Below are 24,233 nucleotides of genomic sequence, written 5' to 3' on the forward strand. Positions count from 1 at the left end.
CCATGTACAACCGGCAACACAATATTTGCATCCGCCAACCCGCAGAACTTTGATTTTACTTGATTTGTATAATTCTCTTGAAGTCAGTGTGTACCAGCACCCCAGCAAAGGCGAGCCTCCATGTATAGTCCATAATATTCAAGTAGAAACACCCAAATTTCTAATGGAAGCACTGGACTCGGAAACAGTCCCTATATTAGCAGCCAAATGACAAAGGCGCTGCATTTGAAGAAGCACACATAGCAATGGCCGTGTAAGCGATTACTGCACAGTCGTATTCCAGCTCCCATAAATGTGACTACACCAGAAAACAATCAAGTGACTTGCTGCGAGATACAGACACAACAAGGCTCTCACACAAGCAGAAGACTTTGTGACCTTTGCATTAAGAATGAAGGGCTATACGCAATTAGTGTCCCGATTATCAAAATGGAAACCTGGCCACCGCAGTACATTGAGACATCACACTGAAATGATGACTGAATCTGATAAAGAACTGAGCGTGGCTTTAGCAGATGTACTATGTCAAATTCAGCAGCTGGACTACAAGGAGCAAACTGCTCGCCTCTTTGCACTTGAAGGTAAGCAGCTTGGGAAGAAGTGGACCACAAGCTACAGGAGGAAGCCAGATGAGGTGGGGAAAGCAGGCAGCACCTGCAGTCAGCCACAGCGAAGCGTAGCAGTTCTCACAGGAGGCCCACGTTCTGCTAGGCCCTCGTCCTGCAAGTTTCCTTCGTTAGTGAACCAAAAAAGTTAAACACAGCAAGAAGCCTCAACACAAAAGGCTGCACCAGTCATCAGCTACCGTCCACTGAGGGACGTGTTCCCTCGACTCAAACTCTGCGTAAGGAAATGACAAAGCCGTGTGACTCCTGTATGCCAAGCTTCAACATATTCTCATTGAACAAGGCAAATTAGTTAAAGCTTCAGTCAACAGCACATTATTCAGATTGAATAGCAATACCAACAGCAACAACAGATGATGGAAGTGTACATGGACCAGCACGGCAAGCTCCTCCAAATCCTCATTAAATAAGCATGGTCATCTTGGCTCAAGAATCTCTTCCTGTCATTGTTAAAGGCGTCGACATCCACAACCCTAACAATACTCCATTGATAGCCCCCCTCAATCGTTCTGCGTGACCGGTACTCCAGACTGTATGCAGCAGAAGCAGCAGCTTGAGCGTTAGTGCGACCAAATTAGGTCAGCTGTTTTGGTAAAGGGTCAACCCGTCGTTCTGCTGCTCCAGGAAAGAAGACGCACAACACCAGACAAATGCTAACTCCAAGCAGCTATAGAGCATCGGGCATGGTGAGGAAAGGCACTATTAGGGCAGGATCAAATAGCCATCTTTGTTTCCACGGATGCTCTACACATTTAACAGAACATTAATCTATACTGCACCTCTTTATCAGAAAGTTGTGGCGGTGTGCTGGAAGCTAAGTCAATGAAATGAAGTCGTTTTGGCATTGGTATACCTCTGTCGCGAAACCAGGCACTGCAGCCGAGACGACTTCACTTGGCTTTGACATCTTCAAATTTCCTTTCCCCAGCTCAGAATACTGAGTCGATGCGAGTTCTATGCACATCACCCACATTGGGGATGCAAAGACATACGGCTAAGAGGATGCCGCCTTGACCAAGGAGGCACCACAGACCTCAAATTAACAAATGATACCAACTATCCCACCTGCACAACCTCCATTAAAACCAGAAGGGCAGTACACTTACCTAGCATGGGCAACTGGGGCCTTAATCCAGGTGTTGAAGAATCGCTAGCAACACGGATCCTTTACACAGTGCAAAGAGCAACATGCGAACTAGAGCTTACTAGGGCAACATCCAGCCCTGGCAAGTACCTGCTGTGACTTTGGGGTGAGCAAGCCAAGCTACATACTGCATAATTTAGTGGCTGCACACAACAAACCTTGATCAATGATCTGCACAACACTGAGCCGGCAAGATGTCATGCTAAGAAACGTGCGGGAAATAGGGGATGAACCACTGCGTGCCATTTGAAAGTATAGGTCTCAGTAAGCTGTGACACATTCTAGGCTATAGAAGGATGAACCAAATCCTGTAATACTATTGGAAACAGGCTGCTCAATTTTCAGTGCGCACCTGAGAAATTTGAGGAATAAGCTACCGATGCTGTTTCCGACTACCTCACAGTGACTGACCGTCACCAGAGTTGTACGCATCTTAATGACTACTTGCGAAGGAAGGAATGGAAAGACTCTTTACGAAGGCAGAACCTGTCGTTGCTTTCGAGCATGTCAACTCTTAAAGCTTACGGGGCAACGATGGAGTCATTTTGCAGATGTTGAGAAATCTTGCCGAAACTAGAGAGCAAGTACTATTGCTTGTAATCAATGAAATCAGGAATATTCGAATTCCCCACAGAGTGGACACACTTGGTTATGATGCCACTACCGAAATCAGGCAACAAACCTGACCCTATAGCCAAGCTTTGATCAATCTCACTCACATTGACAGCGTGCAAATTCACTGAAGGAATGTGCCTCGCGAGGCCGAACCACCATCTGAGAAAGACGAGACTATTTCCGTGTATGCCAGATTGGTTTCTGGCCTAAGGTTAACAGGTGCGACAATAGCCTCTTTCTCCATCAAATCATCACGAATACCAGCTGCTTCGGAGGAAGGATACATAGGTTCTTAGTCGCATTCGAACGGAGGAGGATGTTCAGCACAGTCTGCAACGAGGGGGTATTAGTGGCTTTCGTGAAGCCTGCCCAGGTATTAGGGTTCCCAGTGTCGCCAAAGCGTCTTATGCAACCAAACATTTGAAATATGAAGTTACAGTAAACAGCCAGACTTTTACCAAATGCACAGGTGGAAATGCAGGTAAAACCGGCACCAGCACAGAATTGCATGAGTGATTTGGTGATGAAGTAAGAAGCTGACTTAACAGTTTGTGATAAGGTATACTGAATGTACGTATGTGCAGTATATAAATACACATTTAGGTCGAAACAAATGAATTTTCTCCAAACCAATATAAAAAGCTTTATTTCAGTATGCCACTCATGTGCTTTAGGTAAGTGTGTACAGGGTTGTTTAAGGCTACATAGGCAAAATTGTACAACTAGATACAACTGTCAAGCGTAATATTTTTTCTGTGCTAAACTATTGCTCGTTGAACTCATTTGAGATCATTAACTGTAGTAGCAAAGTAGCGGACCACTACCAGAACAAAGGCATGTTGTGTGCCCGTTTCAATTCTTGGGCTTATGGCAGCCTTCTTTCTTACGGCAATAGCTGCTATGGCTAACTCTCCTGTTGCTCTGGTGTCTACAGGTGGTGTCCCTGAAATTCCCAAATTTCTTGCTAGAATACTGCAAGTAAAGTTCTTATTGTGTTGCAAGGATTCGAACTTATGATAAAAGGATTGGCAGTCCACAACTCTTAATTTTACTGAAGGTAGAGACAGGATGAATACTAATCCTGGAGAGCGCGATCTAGCCAATTAGCGCCATTGTTCGCTAACACCTGCTCAATGTCTGTACTGTTTACAGAGCTGGTATCCTCACCTTCAAGTTCTGACGCATAACCTTCCCACTCGTGAGGGCAGTCCTGTGTTAATTTTTTTCTAACGTTTTATGACCGTGAGTGGGTGCATCTGCTTGACTAATCATCTCGTGCTTGGCTTCTCAGACATTGTGAATGGAGTTGTTTGTGTCTTGCTTTCCTCAAGCACAGCGTTTCTCAGATTTGAGAAAACCAAAACTCATTCAGCAGTAACAAGCTAAAGGGTTGTTTCGGTGGAGACCAGTGGCCAGATCTGGATATGAAAAAGGGGAAGAAAGGACAAGGCTTTCCACTTCAACACTGGAAGGCACAACTCCCACAAATAAAGACGACTTGTACTTATTTTATTTTTTAAAGGAGATTACTGACTTGCACTGGCAAGTGTTGGCTTCAATTCACACCATGTGAAGCAAGCTTCCTGCGCATATTTCACCAGCTATTGCATCATTATTTCGCATTATGAGTGAAAGTGCAATTTTCTTATGTTACAACTTGCCCAATCTTTGTTTTGCAGTAGATTGTTAGCAGTGCTATTAAGGGGCTTAAATATTCTTGCATAGTAGTACAGAAAAAATAAAAGTAAGAAAGCAGTGGCTTTTTGTGCATAGACTATGCGTACACCTGGTACTTTCACGACCATTGTTTCCCTATCTGCTAAACCATTCTAAACAACAAAAGCTTATACACAATTATTGTGCAAAGTCAGACCACAACTAAATCAGAGGTATCCTTGGTAAGCAAAGTATGTTTATTTGCTCACATCTTCTGCGGCTCTGCTATTAGGCTTTCTTTCCTTCCTTTTCAGCTGTGCACGTTCATTGAGAAATGACGAGATAGCTTGAGATTTTTGGTCATTGAAAGACTTAGCAAAACCAAAATTGGGTAGTTCTTTCTTGGTTTCAGACTCTGCACGTTGCATTTTAAGGTATGTTTTTCGTGTATTTTGCTTTTGTTTGTTACTTTATGGGGAGGGCATGTGAGCACCTATTACACCATGTCATGTATGTGGTGCCGTAGAGTGTTCTTGGGTGGAGTCGTGCCCTTCCATTCTGTACAAGATAATGTCGGTTTTTTGTGTCCAAGGCCGTTTTACATTTGAGTGTGATTGCAGCATTTTGCTAAGTTTTGTCTCTCTCGCGCAAGCATGGAAGTTTGCTAGCCACTGCTGGTGGCATGTGACATTTTTTTAATAAAAAGAAGCCTGTCACTTATCCTGTGGACTGGTTGTTTTTGTCTATTTGAATTACAATATGTTGCTTATATGTGTTCTTTTGTTGCATTTCAGATTAGGAATCGCTATCATGGTTGAGATCATTTAACCATATTGCGCACAATCGGAATGATATGTGCTTGCAATATATGGCCACTCTAAATATAATAAACAGAAGTTTATAATTCAAGTATAGTGCCTTTGTATGGTTTTGCAGCCATGAATTGTGGCTATAAGTTACCAGCGCTACAGGTAGCACTGCTTGTGCAGAATATAGTTAAACTACTACTTTCAAACGCCATTGTTTTATCTGCATTTGTATAGCTCCAGTTCCGGTGAACAACACACACCTGGTGGCAGAGTGGCTTGCACCTGCAGTTGGGCCCAATGAATTGCCAACTTTCTGCCCGTTTGCATGTTATTAACATGTTAGTAAGGGCAGTCGTTATTATAGTAGCCTGTTTGCCCAGTGTAGTAGCCGCTGTGGGGGGTCAGGATCTCGTACACACCGTCAGCTTTGCAGGGGACACAGCATCCGGCGCACGCCTTGTTTTCGGGGTAATATAAGTTTACTCACTTGCAAAGGGAGAACCAAGCTAGTTGGGTATGAAGTAAACCGCCTATACACTCAGTGACCTTTTTCATTTTGTGTGACATGTGTGGTTATAGCGACCCTTGCCTTATGGACTTCATGTCCAGCAGCAGTATTTTGCTTTTGATACCCTCCGTATAGCTTTCAGCAAACTGGACAGGAATAACACTGAAAAACCAACAGATGTTAATCATCGCACTTATCATGTGGAGCATAATACAGTATGAAGAGGGCGTAAATAAATTAGGGTATTCCTGAAGGCCTTGTCACACATGTTATGAGTTTGGAGCAACATGATGTAGAGCACTTTTTCGATCGCATGCTATAGGTTCAGCAGGTGTGGCTACGGTTGAAAGTAAGCATAACGTCAAGAAGACAGATATCTATGAGCAGCACCCTGGTAAAAGAGACGCTGGGAAAACTAATGGAAAGCCTGTTGATCATCTGGTTGACCCAGATGCTGGCTTCATCAGGCAAAGTGTGATAAAGAGAAAGAAGTCATCAACACACCAGAAGGTTTTTACATATAGAACTGTCCTAAGCCAGGTCTCGGTCATAACATGCCAACAAGTCTTAGTGTGGAGGGTGTGCATGACAAAGAAGTGCTCATTGTAACTGACGAGGATAGAGTGGACAGAAAACAGCCTATATACCGTATAACAACTCCGAATGCCCTGAAATAAGCTGAAATTTCACACCAAAGTCCTAGAACCTTTCTATTCAAGATAACCGCATTCGCAGCTGGAGAGTCAAGCTCAGACGCTAAAGTGACCTACGTAATTCCTATTGCCGAAAGGCCACTCACTGCGACACGTGAGTTCGAAAAATTTTCTAGGCTATAGCATGTATATTCTTTGTACTTCGCTTAACTAGATAGTTTAATGTTTAGAGAAATATTGAAGCTCGGAATCATGTTAGAGTCCTGTAATACACGAAGAACAAACCCTGCTGTACACGTGTCATCGCTGTCTTCGTCGTTTCGCAGTCCACTGTATCCAAAACCGCAGTCGCCACTTGTTTCTCTTTGACTTTACACTGCATCCTGCCAGGAGGTGAATGCAACACTCGCGATCCTTGCTCCTGCGTCCTCGCACGTCGCACCTCGTTTATCGTTTGGCGAGCATCCTCTGCCGTAGCGTAGTTTCGAGGCCTGCCGCCAATTCCGATGGGGCCCGCGTGAGCAACGTCCCTCGCCGCCTCGCCCTCCATCACTTCGCAGTCGACACATTTCTTCTTCATATTATGTGGGTATGACCTATTGCTCATGATAATTGCGCGTGTGAGTCATGTTTGACGATGTTTTTTTTTTCACGAGCCATTGCTGATGGCACTTTATAATCCACACGATGAAGATATTTTTGGACGACTCACTAGACGCGGCTTTTTTACGTATGAGCCATTCATTCCAACGAGCCACTTAGGTTTTTCTCTTTAAAAACCTACAAACCAAATTTCTGCGACTCTTAATTTGGTCCGTGCTTTAGCAAGAGTAACGTACTTTCGTTTGGTCTGCTTGTTCACACGTCGTGAATAAGCGGACAGAAAACGAAACTAACTGCAATTTTATGCCGGTTTGCAGCTGAATATTATGCTTCTCAATCCACCTGAGCCTAGGTCAGTGCTCACGTAGCCTTGATGTATACCATTAATCAGATGTTCTCGTGTACAACGCGCAAAATCGTGCGCTGCGCTATACGAGAGCGTCGGTGCGCGAGACCATCACCGGAAGTGCGCAGCGAAGCAAGAGAAAAAAAAAAGAAGGCAGGGCTCGTGATTTACGAGTCTCGCGGACCTGCGGCTATGGTATGGCACAATGAAAGGGAGTAATTTCGCTTGCAGAAGCTGGACGCGGGAAATTGCAGACTCTCCATGTTGGCGCTGAAGCCCGTCATGTTTTCACGGCACTTCGAATGTTTCTATCTGTGCTACTTTTGAACGAGTTTCAGAACTCTTGCGATAGAAAGCTCCCAAGAGGGCACATAAGAACTTCCAACGTAAAACCAAAGTTTCCCACGGGACCTGGTGAGGGGCCCTTTCCGGTAGAAGGGAAAGCAGAAACAGGCATGATCGTATGTTTAAAGGTTGCCATTTGTGGATACCACGACACATAAGACACAACGCGCGCATTGTATCTGGCTGCGCCCTTCTTTATATTGTCTAACAGCTACTTTACATACGGTAATACCTGCGCATTCGTTTTTTTTCTTTTGGCTACTGAACTTCTTTAGAACAAGGAGCTACGTGTCACGTTTCTCAGGATGCAGCCTTCGCCTTTTTTGAATAACACTTGTCCGTGAATACACTCGTAATGATAAGAGAACATTAGGATCGTGTAGTTCCGTTCGTCAAAGGGCCCATGGTAGTAGGAAACCCTATGGAATGGAGACTACAAGAACTAATGTATACTTTTTTTAAAGTCTTAAGAACAGGAAATTCATGCTGCGACGTAGGCTATAAATCTCCAGAGAAAGAAGTTGATGATTTTGCGTCTGAGCTATTTGGGGAACAGGGTAAACTGTTATCCTACAAATACAAACATAAAACAAATACTGATATGATGCGGAACGTAATGAACATCAGCAAACACATAAGTAACTCAAGCTTCTACTATTGCAAATATGTTTTTTTTTCATTTTGTGTAGCTTTGGGGCCAGATGTAGTAACAAGTGCTACAAGATAGCAGCAAATTAAAACGTTGCGGTGGCCTAGAGGTTGTATGCGTGAGAGTACTTTGTTTTGTTGGCAATTGTCTGAACAAATGACGACATTCTTTTCAAAGTCTTAATTTATATAAACAAGAGAAAGAATACGAAAGTAAGAATACGCTGCTTCTTAAAGCCACGATCTTTTAATACAGTATCACTCCTTGCCACCAAAGGAGGGTCCCTAATTGTCCGGCGGGTCCCAAAGGAGGGTCCCTAATTATAATAATAATAATAATAATAATGTTGATTGCCATCAAAAACACAAAACAAGAAGAACAGGCCGGTCTAAGCCTCCGTTGGCTTGTAGGACCATGCCTATGAATATGATACACATGGCGAAAAAGAACAAAAAATACATAAATTGATGAGACCTGAAGAATAAAAGAATGGATGAAACGAATGGAGAAGAACAAGCTAACATTTGTTTACTTAAAGCGACGAAAGCTTACGCAAATATTATGATGCAAAAAAAGTTCAGGAGGTTAAATTCACCGTCGCTGTTTTAATATTTCTTGCAGTGGGCTCTTCAATTTTACACTAAGAATTTCATTTGGTAAATTGTTAAATATGTCTGGCACATATGCGCAGCGTATGGCGGCACCATAGCTTGTAACTGAACGAGAAACTACATACGGGGCGTGTTCTTTAATTTCTCTTGTGGCGGTACTTTTTTGTTTCAGTGCGGAATTCTAAAAGTTTTTGACGACAACTGTTTCAATACACGATGAATTAAAATTCGGTAGACCAAGTTCAAGGAAGTAATTTGCAGCGGTTACTGTTGTGGAATTGTACGCAATATTTTAAGAATATTTCTTATAATCCTGTCCACTCTGCATCTCCAACGCTCCGAACAGAAGCCGAAGACTATAATACCACATCTGAACGCACTGTAACCCAGTGCATGTATACCAATCTTTTTTACAGACAACGGTGTGAAACTTTTGATCTTAAACAACAGCCAAGCTGCTGACCTCAATTTAGAGCCAACAAGTGATAAATGATGCTGCCACGATACGTTACTATCAAAATAAATTCCGAGATATTTCACACAGTCCACGTATGGGAGAGGCGCACATTTACAAGAAACACAGTCTGACTCATGTAAGTAGAGAGGCATGTTAATAAAAGTAGTTTTGAGTGGAGAGCGAATACAAACAAGTTGTGTTTTTCTAAGACGTGAGCAATAACCGGCAATGTAGAAATTGGCGGATAGCTTTCAATACTATCTGTCGTCCCTGACATGTGTAGTGGTAAAACAAGTCCAGTTTTTATGCATTCTGGAATTTCGGCACCTTCCAAAAAACATTCTGTATATGCAAGATAATATCTGACAGCGGACTGAAGTTCCTTCTGATGGTGTGTAAAGATACTCCATGATATCGATTGGGCTAGTTAGGTCAGAAACTGTATAGAATTTCTTCCAAATCAGTCTTCAAAGTTGTAGGAAGAAAAGCTGACGCAGATACTGATTGCTCTAACGACCGAGTGTTGTGAATGAGAGACAGCTCTTTTGGACGCTCTAACAAAGTGCCTATTGAGAGCGACAGTCACTGTTGGTGGGAGGTTGCTGAAAAGCACGAAAAATTGGCCGCTTACTCGAACTCACTCCTCTGAGATGATTTACCAAACACCAAGTTTTGCTTACTTATTTGAAGATTGTTCGAACTTATAGAAAGTGAGAGCGTTTGGTGCAACACAGAAGAGCAACAACTCTATTTCTTGCAGATTGCTATTCTAAGCGCAGTGCTTGGTCTCTAGCATTTCTTCTGCAGCGTTTCCACAAGGTGTCTCGATACGAAATGGAAGCCGGAATTTCCGTGTTCATCCAGCAGTGGGCTTAGCTATCAGCCATCGGCAACGTAAATGAAATTTTTTTTTCAGTTGCGTACATACCTTTCATACACTTTGCCCGACCAATGTTCTTTGGTAAAGGATGCCGAGACAAACGACCTGATAGGCTTATCAAGATTGGATCGATTAAGAACGGGGACAAGGCATTTGCGCTGCCCACATGCCGTTCGACCGACGGCGTTCCAGACACGTCCGGTAATACAAGACGGCATAATACAAAGTACTGGTCCGCCAACCTTTGTAGAATAGTACACGACCTAAATGGACAGCTGAGAGCTCTGACCGCTAAGTAATCTTAACAAGATTGCACAAGGCTGTTATTAACTAATCTGGCTCTAGTACGAGCTTCAATTGTGCATTCCAGACCATAAGCGGAAAACGTGGGTAGATAATCACAAACAGCCACTGTTTCCGTGCATAAAATATCGATATTAATGTCTCCGATCAAGCAAAATTGGTCCACTGAGCTCCAATGCCGGTGAGCTTCCTCAAGCTCAACAAGAAACCGTGAAAGGCCGCATGAGGGTGGTCGATAACTAGATAAGATATGGACAGAAAATGGCCTCTTGCAAGCTTTCACCATCACAGATTCGGCATGTACAAATGATGCATCAACAGAAGAAACTTCACAGTTGTCGTTTACATAGAGCGCAATATCTCCACCACGACGCCCGCTTCGCGTAACGAAATGTGCGGAAAAGCCCTGCAAGGTAAACGTATCAAGGCAAGCCTGGGAAACATTGATTTCTGTAATCACAAATATGTCTACAAAGTTAGCTGCGGATTCAGCCAGAAATTTAAGTTCGTCCCAGTATTTACGTAGAGTTCGAATATTAACGCTCATAATGGTAAAATTTTCATCAGAACTGCACAGAAATTCTGTTTTAAATGAACTAAAGTCTGGTAGTTAACTGAAAGAAAAAGGCATGTTGGCTAAGCAATGTTTCCAGGTCTGCTTGTTTACCAATTCGAACTAGAGACGCTGTTTCATTCTTTTTCACGAAGATCTTGTCTCATTTTGTCCAACAATACTGATAACCCTCCTCCTTTGCCTTCGTTCTCGCTTTCCAGATGAGACCATGGTTTACTTTGGTCAAGTTATTATTGAAGTAGATCTTTGGAAATTATGCACCTTCAAGTAGTTTCTTAAGCTTCCCCGCGCTTCGAGCCACTTTTCCTTCCAAATTACAGATTTGACTTTTGACTGGCCGATTTTTGCTCTTAAGCGGTGTACGGCTGCAATATCATCCGACGAAAACCCCGAGAGGTCCAAATTTGCTGCCATTTGCGTGATTGTTTGTGTTAGGCTTTCATTACTTTTCACGGGCAAACCGTGGATCCTAAGATTCTTTAGTCTGCTGTACTGCTTACTTTCATTTTGGTTTTCTTCTAGCTTTTGTGTTACTGCTGCCTTAGTTAGCACCGTTGTTTTCAGAGCTGGCAGTTCAGCGCAATCAGACATTTGACGTTCCTGAATGTCCTGTTGTTTCAAAACAGAATCGTACTTCTTGGACAAAAACGACACCGATCCTTCGAGTTCCTTAACCGATTTCCATACAGCCGTGAACTCTTCTTGCAGCAATAGGAGAGAATCAACCTTCTTATGCAGAATTGGCAAAGAATGCAAACGTTTTCTTATTTTCCTTAGCTCACCCAACAGTGAAGACTCAGAACCACTGTTTTCCTCCAGTTCAGTCTCTGTACCGGTGTTTAGTTTCTTGTTACTTCTGCACGTTTTACATACCCACGCATCTCTCTTAGCAATCATCATATTAGTGAAAGTGTTAGCTGCTGCTCCAGAACATGACTGCCCTAGATGATACGAATATTTGCACAGAGCACATGTCATTATTTTTCGATCAGTAGGCAGAGCCTTATGACAGGAAATGCAACTGTCATCTTTTCCCATTGTACACAGCAAACTAGTTAGATAATATAAACATGCATATATACAACAGCCGGGAACCTAATCTGCAAATCAGGCGTAGGAAGCGGAAAACTGTTCATTGAAGGAATTCTTGTCGAAACCCACACAGTATCGCTCACCAGGCGAAGCGCAGAAAACGTTAATGGCGCGCTGTAACTGTCACTGGAACTGGCAGCTTGTCTTGTCGCCTCGCAAAGAGCAGCCCAAAGCGACTACTATGACGAGCAGTGGGGCGAGGCAGGCACTTTTGCGTTGAGCGGCATCCCGCAGCAAGTAGCGATGCATGCGCTCTTGCGTTGCCCGGGGGGTAGCTGAGTGCTGCAGTATTCTTGCCGAAATAAAGCGGTGCACAGCTTACTGGTCCACACAGAGAGGATGTCGTCCACGTCCCGCAGCACCCGCCATCGTAGCTGCCAGCTTGTGTTGTCGCCTCGCAGAGAGCAGCCCAAAACATCTACTATGACGAGCAGGGGAGCGAGGCAGGCACTTTTGCGTTGAGCGACAGCCCGCATCATGTAGCGGTGCATGCGCTCTAGCGTTGCCCAGGGATAGCTGAGTGCTGCAGTATTCTTGCCGAAATAAAGCGGTGCACAGCTTACTGGTCCACACGGAGAGGACGTCGTCCACGTCCCGCAGCAACCGCCGTCGTAGCTGCCAACTTGTGTTGCCGCCTCGCATAGCGCAGCCCAAGGCGACTACTATGACGAGCAGGGGAGCGAGGCAGGCACTTTTGCGTTGAGCGGCAGCCCGCAGCAAGTAGCCAACTACCTCTCATCTTGTGTGCCTTGTCAACACGGCAAAACACCCCACATCTGCTACTGCTGGACCCCTGCAGCCCTTGCCTTCTCCTGCCTCTCCCTCTAAGGTCGTCATAAGAGATCTATACGGGTCTTTTCCTCTGACCGCCAATGGTAATCACTGGATCGTGACAGCTGTTGATCATCTCACTCGCTACGCTGTGATTGCTTCTCCACATTCTGCAACAGCTTCTAATGTTGCGGACTTTTTCCTACGGAACATCTTTTTACACGGTAGAACACCACGTCTTCTCCTCAGCGACCTTGGCTAGGTCTTTCTGTCTCCTATTCTTTCCTAATTTCTTCGAATTACTAGCACTGCTTGCGGACAACTTGCGGCTGCCATCCACAGCTCGATGGCTTGACCGAGGGTTTCTATCCTACACTCTCCGACATAATCTCAATGTAGATCAGGCCGGACCACAAAAACTGAGATGCAATCCTACTGCTGTGACTTTTGCCTGCAAAACTGCACCCCAATGTATCACCCGCGTTTCCCCATTCTTCCTTGTCTACGGCCGCTCACCAACTTTCGTCCTTGATGCATCTTTCTTCTCTGTTCCTGTCTCCTCGGCAGTTCTTTGATACGTACAAGTCGTTTCCCGCTTCGCCCACTGCCACTTCCTCGCCCGCATTAACACCATCTCCCAATATACTCGCAAAAACCGCCACCACTCTACCCACCGCAGTGTGGTTTTCTGCCCTGGCAACCAAATATTACTCCGATCCCTTGTACGTGTCCCCAGTTAAAAGCGACACATTTTACAGTCGTTTTATTGAACCATACTGGATTTTTGAACGAATCTAACCTGTTAATTACAACATTTCTCCTCTCTATACTCCCTCGGACCGTCGTTGTCGTGGGACAGAAATTGTGTACGTGTCTCATTTGTAGTTTATGTACGACGTGTTTCGTCGCACACTTCTGCTTCCAGGCTTGCCACTTCCGTCTAGAGGGGATAATTAGTGGGAGCTCAATAATCGCATCTCGTCTTGCTCAACTGCACATATCAACATATCTTCACATATCATCATCCAAACCGCGACTTTTCTGTCCTCATAGAGCGGAATTTTCGAGAATAAGGAAGTTCCTCAGTACATGTACATTTATTTATTTATTTTCATTTATTCTGTAGATGCGTCCTCAATAAGGCATTACAGCAGGGGTGATTTCATTCAAAATACGAAAGTTTATAAAAGAGTACTTATACACTCCAACCAGGGTCAAAAGCATCAACAGATAGAGTTAGTACAAAATCAGGCAAAAGAAGATTCTAGGCGCGTGCTTTCTGGACAAAAAAAAAAGATGCCGCATAATGTCACTCTTAAGAGCAAGTTCCGTAAGTTCCTTTCTTTATGTTATATACGGAGGTGGTTTCATGTATTTCGGTGGACTAATGTCAGTATGAAAATGATATATGAATTAAGGGAAATTGAGCCATCCACCCAATCGTGGTAATTGCTACAAAGGAAGCCCATACGGGTTCCTCGAAAGAAAAGCCTCGCAGTTGAAGAAAAATTCGCCCTGGTCCCGGATAACTTCGAGGCTTTTCCTTCGAGGAACCCGTATGAGTTTCCTTTGTAGCAATTGCTACTATCTGGTGGATATCTCATTTTCTCTTTATTGATTACTTATGTCGACGTTTGCGGATTTCCACAGAACTATTACAACGAGCGATATATGCTATAAAAGAATTTCAAACGCAGAATCTTCAGTGAGTCGTCAGGTGCGGCCATTCAATTGGATATAATTGAATATAATACATTTTCATTCAACATTGAAGTGAACGTCATGTACATATTCAATCCACATAAGCCGTGCAACTTGTGTGCGTGACTGGAGGGTCGAAAGAGCAGTGCACTGATCAAGTAAAAATACTAATAATTATAATCGTAAGGATGAAAATAAGATAACAAAAATATAAAGAATAGGAACATAACTCTTATACGAAAATAAAATGGACGCTGAAACAACACTTATAGGATCAATAATGCGTGCCAGTATTTGTAGATGAAAGCTGAGAATAAAAGCAAGAACCGGCTCGGCTGACAGTAGAAGATTGAGTTTAGAAATTTGTGGACTGCACCCAAGCTCTCGAGAACGTTTCCCGGTTACACGGCATAGATGGGCAAGGATAATATGTGGATTATTAAAATAAGTGGGAATATCAAACAGCGCTTCTTCGGCCATAACTTGTTTCTGGCTAAACATACCACAGTATGTTTAGCCTGTGTCATACTGAATTTTCTGTTAAATATATATATATATATATATATATATATATATATATATATATATATATATATATATATATATATATATACCAATTGCACAGGAAGAGAACTTCGTGTGACCTCGTAGAATTGTTGAGTGCAGGCCATATGCAAGTATTTACGAGACCTCATTCTAGGCAGCAGTTTAATTTCACAGCCTGAGAGTCCCCTCGCACCCCATCGAGGTTGGCCTGTATCGGTGGTGTTACCTTCCTTCATGTAATTCTCTTATTGTTTGCTACCACCAATACAGCTTCGTCTTTCCAGTGAAAGTGCAGCCTATATTTTTTTAGGGGGGGGGGGAGGGGATGGCTGTGAGTCCGAGTATAAGCGCTGCTGCGCATGACTCCCATTGATTCTGATTTCTAATTACGGAAGCTTGGCCTCATTTCGGTTACTTAGTTAGTTATATGTATTTATTTTAGCGCACGCAAACGACCATGTTTCCATCCCTAATAAAACGTGTATATTATTAGAAGTCTTTTTTTTTGTCAGTCGTTACCATTGCCTACTGGAAAGAGAAGCAATACTGAGACACGTAACATTCATGCGTATTTGACACGCCGTTTTGACAAGGGACCATTTTTTGACAAGGGGCCACTAAACTCTGCAGGTTCTTTAGGGGTAACAAAGCACGTAAACCGGTCTGAAGCGAGGTGAACATACAGCAACATATTAATTCTCTAGGCATAGACTATCAATTCCATTAGAAGTAATTGTTAATTGGCTAGCACCTGCTCTTTAGAAATAAGATAAGCTTTGTCCTTTATATATATTTACGTACAATGTTTCTGGGCACCGTGTCCGGACAGGCAATATAACAAAAAATGTTAAGTTGAAAAAAAAATGGATGAGGTAGCCGCCGCTAGTGCTTTAATGCGCTACTATTCTTTTGTCAGCATTTGCAGAAATAAACGGAAAATATCAATTAAACGCCGTTCACGTGCGCGTGAAGCACAAAGCAGTAAGTGTATATCTGCAATAAAATTTTAAGCGTAAAAGCTAGATGCACCTCAAAAGAAACCTCAAATTGTGTAGGTAACAAAACACTAGTAATTACACTTACGGGGGGGAGGGAACGTGGGCGGTGGCATCGCCATAAGGGTGGGAGGTCTCCCTGCCCCTTCTGAAAAACTCCGGAGGGGACTCGGGTCCTGTATCTCCTCTAGAAACCCTCCCCCCCCCTGTAGTCGGTGTCTATGAAGTGGGACATACTAACGTGCATTACGACATGCAGTGCACTGGCGCCATACACTATGGAAGCCAAAATGCTGTCGTAAGACCATACAAGTAGAAAACCTCTTGATAATTTGAACTTACCGCCTACGCAAGCGCGAACAATGCCGTCTGGTGTAGCACACCTCTGTTTGTTCTACAGCTTAAACATGCTCAGCTATTAAATTCACATGTGCCCTTTTCAGTATGGTGTGGTACGACCAGCTGAATGTCCGCTTTTCGCATTCATAGAACGAAAAAAGAATATGAGTCGATGCTGCGGTGCTTGACGTCACTTGTCTTAGCCATAATTAAAAAAAACGGCAGTCACAGTTTGTTGGAACTTTCTCGTGTTGATTTTATTACTAATCTATCCTTGCTAGACTGAAAGATCTCATATGCTTATGCTGTCTGCGCGATCGACGTACGAATATTTTGTAAAAGTAAATTTCGCATTTAATAATTGATATCTTTTGGTAACTTCTCACATGCACAGCAGACATGCACAGCTACCTAATGTTCTATCAGATACATTTTTAGGCCGACCTTTTAAGGTGCTTGTTTGCCTTTCGACGCGATGCTTTTTGCAAGAAGTTGGAACATCACAGTTTTTATTTTAGGGATCTCTGCTGAACCTTCGAAGTTTAAATATTTTTCAGCTATGCTATGTTGATCGGGCTACTTTCTATATTTATTTTTGCTTGGCCTAGATTTCCTTGTCTTCCGAGAAAAAACTTCAGACTTTCCAAATTTACCTGCATTTGCCGGTGCCAAGAGCACTTGAACTGGTCAATTATTTGAAATAATTATTTTGGCAGTCGCATCACTTCATTTCCTTGCCGTACACACCCTTTGAACGACTAGGACATAGAATGTGCCTTTAAAAAGAAATGTTGATTGATGCCTTCTAGTTCAGATCGAGAAGAAGAATAAATTTTCACAAATATGCAGAAATATTTTGGGAAGAAAAATAAACGGGGAGAACTAGTTTTGAACATCGACATACGCAGATGCTTTTATGTATGCCTCTGGCGCTCGAAAAACCTCTGGTTGATTTGGCGTGGAATGACCCAGTGTTAACTTCGCCACTTATGTTGGCTCATGTTGAAAATTATGTTCCCATGATAATCCGTAGCGATGAATTTGTCCACAGCTTCGGCGTTGTTCTTGTCTAGCCCAATGTGGGCATGACTGGATTGTGCCTTTACCAGCAGCCTCATTGCAGCCGCCGACCTAAAATATTGCATCACAGAAAAGAGTGATTCATTCTTATTGGGGCCGTCGCGAAATTCACGCCTTATCTGCGGCTGACCCTTCGCAGTCCTATCTGACTACTACACTCTCTGGTGGCTATCATCCCTCAAAGATGCCACGGGCCATCCTGGCCACGTCTCAAGGACACGCGTCAAAGCGCCTGCGTCGGGACAGTAGCGTGTGGTATTTTTCATCGTACTATAGGGGAATTTCGGTTGGCTCTAGTAGGAAGCGTTTGTTCTTTATTTTGAATTTAGGGTTTTATACGGCTGTATGCGAACATGAGGTAGTTCTCCGAGTTAACTTAGGCCATATTTTATTGCGACGGATCGTTTGCGAACTTCTGGTGTTTTGGATCTGTCTGTCTGTCTGTCTGTCTGTCTGTCTGGTGTCTGTCTGTCTGTCTGTCTGTCTGTCTGACCTCCTACGTCTTGATGCCGTCGTGGGGGTTTCTTCATCTTGATATATATATATATATATATATATATATATATATATATATATATATATATATATATATATATATATATATATATATATATATATATATATATATATATATATAAGAATGGTTTAGGGAGAAGCATGACATGTATGCATACAAAACATGAATTACGTGTCATGACGTCAATGATGAATACAGCTGTCATGCCATGTATTAAAAGACGTGGGTTCGTATCCAACGTGTAAGACCAGTTATTTTTTTCATCCCCCTTCATTACTATTTACTTATCATTTCTTTCTTCCATTAGGAACCGCAGATCATTTCGTCTCTGGTGGTACTGGTGTGATTCCTTTTTAGTGTCGTATGTTCTGATTACTAGAAATCGGACCTCTCTGTTTCCTTTCTTCTCATTCATTACATATGGAGGGTCTCGCATCCCGCAGCTTTGATGCCTTCAGGTAGCATTTGTGGGTTTATGAGCGGTTTCCTTCACCCAAAAAGTTCACGTACTAGGTGACGCCTGCGCTAGATATAATGTTCCGCATTTACTGCTATGGCTCTGAGTGGTAGTGCTTGATAACACTCCCAGGTTTAATTCTTGTAGATAGACATTAGTGTCTCAGAAAGCGGATCGAAAGTGGATGGAAGTTGGATTAGAAAGAGCATCACACGCGAAAGCCCAAACGTGGGTTCATATCCCACTAGCGGTCAGTTATTTTTTTTCCGTCCACTTTAGTTTCCATTTATTTATTTATTTATTTCAAGTAGGAACTGCAAATAATTCCCTTTGTGCTGCTATTGGTTAGCTTTGTGCTGCATTGATTGTTAGCTTCTCACGTTCTGACTCTATATATGTATACTCAATGGGTACTTGAAGTCTGGCAAATGTTTGCGGATCAAGCATGTTTATATATTGAAGCTTACGTGAAAACGTGTTTTTTTCTCATAAATCTAATATATTGACTTACCTTTATACCAATAATTCACATGCAAACAATTATTAATCTTACCTAATTAGTTTTGGAAATATAGCCCGTGACCAAATGGGCACACTGGGCCCTTTTCATTTATTTCAAGCCATGAAATGTTACAAAAAACATACATAGCGAATTGTCTAGCACTTATTTAGTGTGATATGGCTTAATCCGTGGAATACACATGACAACGTCATACTTTGTGCGTTTTGTGTGCACCGCGCTGTTGCAATTATCTCATGCACACGTCCACCTCTTGCCATAAGGTATTGGTGCAACAAAGTGGGCCACTTCGTCATACCATGTACCAGTCAGGACATCACCAGTCTTTGGGATTCTGCGTTGACCAGGTCCTCTATGCTTATTGTCCCATCGTATCAGGTAGCTTTGGGCAATTTGCCTGCGGAATTCCACCTGCGTGATGTTGAACCCTGTGCTACGAATTAGCGTCCAAGTGTTGCTGATAGATAAATCACAAAGTCAAGTGAAAATCTGCCACCACCACTTCTTGCCACGGATTTCAAATCTGTAGGCGCCTACAATTGCATCCATCTGGTCCGCACCTCCCATAAAATTTGTACTGAGCAACAGTGTTTGGACGGGCCACCTTGATTTGCTTCTTCTGAAAATGAGAGTGCCTCCCTGCAGATGACATTGACTCTACACCGTGAATGGTGCTTACGATCACTACTACAGAAATGTCCATCCAGCGGACAACAATTATGCCAGTGTTGCTCAGCACGGGCTCTCCGTGCCCGCGAGTTTGGCGCTTGACGAATTGTGGTCGAGCGATAAGGTACTCTTTGGGAATACGGTTCTGCTTCACTATGCCCGTGGCTTCGTAGCCCTGGGCCTTGAGATGCCTGAGTAGCGGCATGCCTGTGAATAAATTATCAAAATAGAAAAAGAAAGAAAGGTCGTGCGTCTACGCTGCGAGTTCATCCACCATTTGAAGAAGTGGCGCCGCTGCTTTTCCGAAGTCTTTTTCATATCTTTCAGATGTTCTCGGATCCCCTGCTTGCCTTGATACACTTTGAGGTTTACAAGGTATCCGTTCTTGGCAGTTAGGCACCATACTTTATACTCGAAGCGGATAGGCTTTCCGCGTATAAACTGTTTACAGCCATGACGACCATAATACTCAATCACATTTTCGTCATAGCTCAGGTGACGCACAGGTTGAAAGTGCTCCAGAAACCTTGCTTTGAATAGTGCCATCAATGGATACAACTTTGCCAACTTGTCCCTAAGTTTTAGGCTTGCATTTCGCACAGTGCAGGAATAGCATTATCTGTACGAAGCGATTTCTTCGCATAGCATTGTAGGCCATCGTGTTGCGCATATCCGTGCCGCTGTCCCAATAGCACTTTTTATCTGGCAAGCGGTTATAGCCGGACAAAACAAGCCACTCCAAGAAAACTTTTCTTAATTAATCTCTGGTAACCTCCGCATCGGGCATATTCAAACTAACGCAAACTTTCTTGTTTGTTCGACTAGCAGCTGCACGATAGGCTTCGTCAAAAAAGAGTTCGAAAAAATCAACAGGTGAAAAGTCCCTGTAAGCAGCAAAGTTTGGGCCCGAAAATATGCCAAGGCTTTTCTGGAGATCACCCTTCGACCGCTTGGAAGCAGTGGATAATTTCGCAGGAATGGCCGCATCAACTACAGCAGAAGAAATCTGTGATGTTCCGTCACTTTGCCCACGGGGGTCGTTGTGGTCCGACTCGCATCCACCAATGCGGCGTCCTTCAGAAAAAAAAAACAGCTTCAGCGCCGGCTCATAGCTGCCACTCGCTTAGATTGTCAATGAGTCCGTCTGTCTTCATCGGCCGAGTCTTCATCAGAATAGGTGCTAGCCTCTGGCGGCTCAATATAAATCACTGACATGTCGTCATCTTCCTCTTCGAGTATCTTCGCTATTTCTTCCAACATCTACCTATACAGACAATAAAATAACAAATAACCACTGCGGGAACACGCCAGCGGCCGTGTAAGAGATTAGAATGCAGTTAAAAAAATAAAAAGTTAGGTATCCTAAAGGCCCAGCTGACCATATGGTAACGCACAAGATAACGTACTCGTTCATGGATAGATCAAACATTAATCTTTCACAAATGCTCATCGAAGGCCACATATTCAAAGAGCAATACGGAGGTAACTATACCCGACTATTGCTTAAACAAGTAGTGAAAAAAAACACTTAACCCTTGGAGCGATGCATCGCGACGTTACTCGCAGAGCAACACTTATTCCCGCGTTTGCGAGGAGCTCCCACAAAACGACTGACAGCTGCTGACGCTTGGTATCCATAAATGGAACTCTAATCTGTCAATCGGCATGTCAAAGGCAATTTCTGTGCCGTTTTGTTAATCTTAATGTATTGAAATCCACTGTGCAGACTAACGTGACCATTTGGTCACGCTGGTCTTTAATTAAGCACGTGAATCACCACATGTAGTGTAACAATGTTCCCTATATTTTCCTTGTTAAACGTTTCCTGAACAGCGGTCATTAAAGTGAATCTACTACTCGCAGGAGGCCAAGGAAACGGGCCAAGAGGCGCTTATGGAGGAGGAGGTAATGCAGGAGCGAGGGGAGCCGGTGGACGAAGAAATGGGATGAATGGCAATCCTGGTAAAAATAATGGATAGGCGGCATCAATATTATTATGACCTTTGCCGCTCAACGACGGCTATTTGAATTATCGAAACAAAAAACAACAACTAGAGATGTTCAATAAAGTGTTACACGCAATTGCTCGGCCACTCAATATAGCAGTGTCTTTACTACGCACGGATGCAAATATTTCCGCTTTGACTGGAGTGTGCAGCACGTGCGCCATACTTCTGTATTGGTTTACTTATGAAATGTGCATTGTAGATGATTGGTAGCTAATAAAGGTTGTTTTAATTTTAAGAATTGTTCACTCATTTAAGGTCCTCAGAGGCTCCGACTTGTGGCGCTGCATGAGGCAGGTTAGCGAAGGGTAAACACATTCAAATTGAGCGGGAATCAAATTGTTGCTCAATGTACAGCACTATGAGAATAACTATTGAGCAACAGATAGGAGTAAAAGCAATACTATTTACTTACGCATCGCTATGGCTAAAGAAAACCAACAGCTTTGATATTCAGCACATGTAGTTATTGAAATTACGTGCTATACGCTAACAGATGTATCAAGGAGAATCTACTCATTCTCCTGCGCATATTACTCAAACGATACATTAATATAAGGCAAAAAGACCGCTTACTTCTCTTACAAATGTCACACGATTAACCACGTGTGCAATGTCATTGGGAAGGTCATTCTAATCTGCAATCGCTCAAGGCAGATTGGATGAATTAAACGTGTTGGTTCTACGAAATAGGCGTTGAAAACTATGGTCCTCGTGCAAACGTCCTGACGTGAGGTATGGGATAGAGAGGGGTAAGAAAGCCGCATGTATGCTATCACTTATTTTGTGCACGGAACGACAGTATTTCGATAATTCTGGACGTTTCTAAATGTGGATGTGGTAACACTTTCTTGATGTTAGTGACGCTAGATTGTATGCTGTAGTCTTTGATGATAAATCGGACGAAAGGGTTCTGAACTCCTTCAAAGTTGCAGATTCGCTAATCCTTGTTATGTGATCATACGGGGCCGGTATATTCAAATGGAGCGCGGACAAATCTTAAATATTTACGAGCACTTAGCGCCGTGAGGATTACGCTTCATATAGCGGATCATACAATGCACTTTTGCTGTAGACTGATATGAGTTGACTATGTGGCAATCGCTGCCCTATAGACACATAGATAGTTCTACAAGGAGGTGGTGGAAAGACAATGGTTTGTGAGAGCGTACCTATATGAAGAATCATTGCTTTTATGATTAGAGGTAATAGCGACATTTAATATGCGAATCGCCAATGAGAGATGCAGTAAAATGCTCATTAAAGTGCAAAGTGTCAGACTGCGATCGCATCTTACGGCATAACACATAGCCGCCCGCATATAATTGAATATTTGATAAAATTGATAAACGCAAGCTGTTTATGAACATCCACAATAAAAATGGGCCAAAAACACTCCCTTGGGTTACACCTGATCAGTTTAAAGCTGTTGTCACTTGATTCAGATTAGAAGTATATTAATGAATATCGTCGCACTGTTTACGGTAGACAAAGAGATTTCGAAGTCATGAAAGTGTCATGGATTAAAGATAATACATGCCAGATTATTGCTTAGTCGATCGGATGCTACAATACTGAAGGCCTTAAAAAATTGATACAAAATTTGATTGGAAATTATCTCTCGTATAGGGTAATTCTAGTTAATAAATAAATGTTTTTATTTTGAAGAATTGTTTGTTTATTTAAGATCCTCATATACTCCGACATGTGGCACTGCATGGCACAGGTTAAGAAAGGGCAAACACATTCAAATTGAGCGGCAATCAAAGCGGCAGAGGTCACAATAATATTGCTGCCGCCTACCCATTATTTTTACCAGGATTGCCATTTATCCCATTTCTTCGTACACCGGAACTCTCGCTCCTTCATTACCTCCTCCTCAAATAATGAACTATTAGTACTTTCTAATCATTGTATTTGACAGCTAAACCCCTTGCTAAATTAGTGCTTGCTAGGTAAGGAGAACCTTAGCGAAAAAATACATGCGTTGAATTTAGACATCCTCCGCAATTATATCTGGCGTCGGTTTGGTATATTTGTTTGTTTGATACCTATATATAAAAAGTGTGATTTTATTTTGAAGAATCGCTGCACCTAGGCTACCAGTGAAAAAAAAAAAGGATTTCAAATCGGAAAAGGAAAACCGTGCTATTACAATAACCGACAAGAACAATCGAATAGAAGCAGACTGTCGCAAACTCGAAAATATACAGGCTCGCACATATAAAGCGTACCCCAGCGTACAGAGCATGTGAACCACGTTACAAAGAGTGCTGGCGCTTGCAGCATACTGCAGCTGCACGATGGACACTGCAAATTTAATTTTCCTCGTTTGGTTGCATCAAACTAAAGAATCGCGACCCTCAAGGTCGGGCAAAATGTGGTATTGCTAATGGAATTCTATAATGTGTACTACGGTTAAATTTGTTAAGCATTAGGCACCCCGCGCAACGATCTACTTATGTTCTACTTTGCTCACGCCTTTAACATATGCACTTAAAATATACATGGTTATATTGCGCTGAGTTTTACACTGACGATAATAAATGAAGGACAGGACGTGGACGGACGCAGCGCAAACTACCAACTGTTTAATACAGTCAAAGAACGCGCTTATGTGCAAGGAAATATGGCGCAAGGGGGGGGGGGAGATATAAAAAGATATGTCTTTTTATATCTTTATTATGTAATGGTATTCGAGCGAACGTATTCCAAAAATGCTTCAATATCATTCATAAACAACATTAACTTGCTGTTTGGA

General features: G+C 42.8%; 1 long non-coding RNA gene across 1 annotated transcript; it reads left to right on the forward strand.

Annotated features, from left to right (window-relative positions):
• The first annotated feature begins 8,797 nt into the window (after positions 1-8,797).
• On the forward strand, positions 8,798-21,562 carry LOC142582003 (uncharacterized). The gene is made up of 2 exons (XR_012828348.1): positions 8,798-9,158; positions 21,330-21,562. It is a non-coding gene; the product is annotated as an uncharacterized LOC142582003 (long non-coding RNA).
• The last annotated feature ends 2,671 nt before the right edge of the window (positions 21,563-24,233 follow it).

Source organism: Dermacentor variabilis, chromosome 5 (assembly GCF_050947875.1).
Source record: "Dermacentor variabilis isolate Ectoservices chromosome 5, ASM5094787v1, whole genome shotgun sequence".
Taxonomy (NCBI): Eukaryota; Metazoa; Arthropoda; class Arachnida; order Ixodida; family Ixodidae; genus Dermacentor; species Dermacentor variabilis.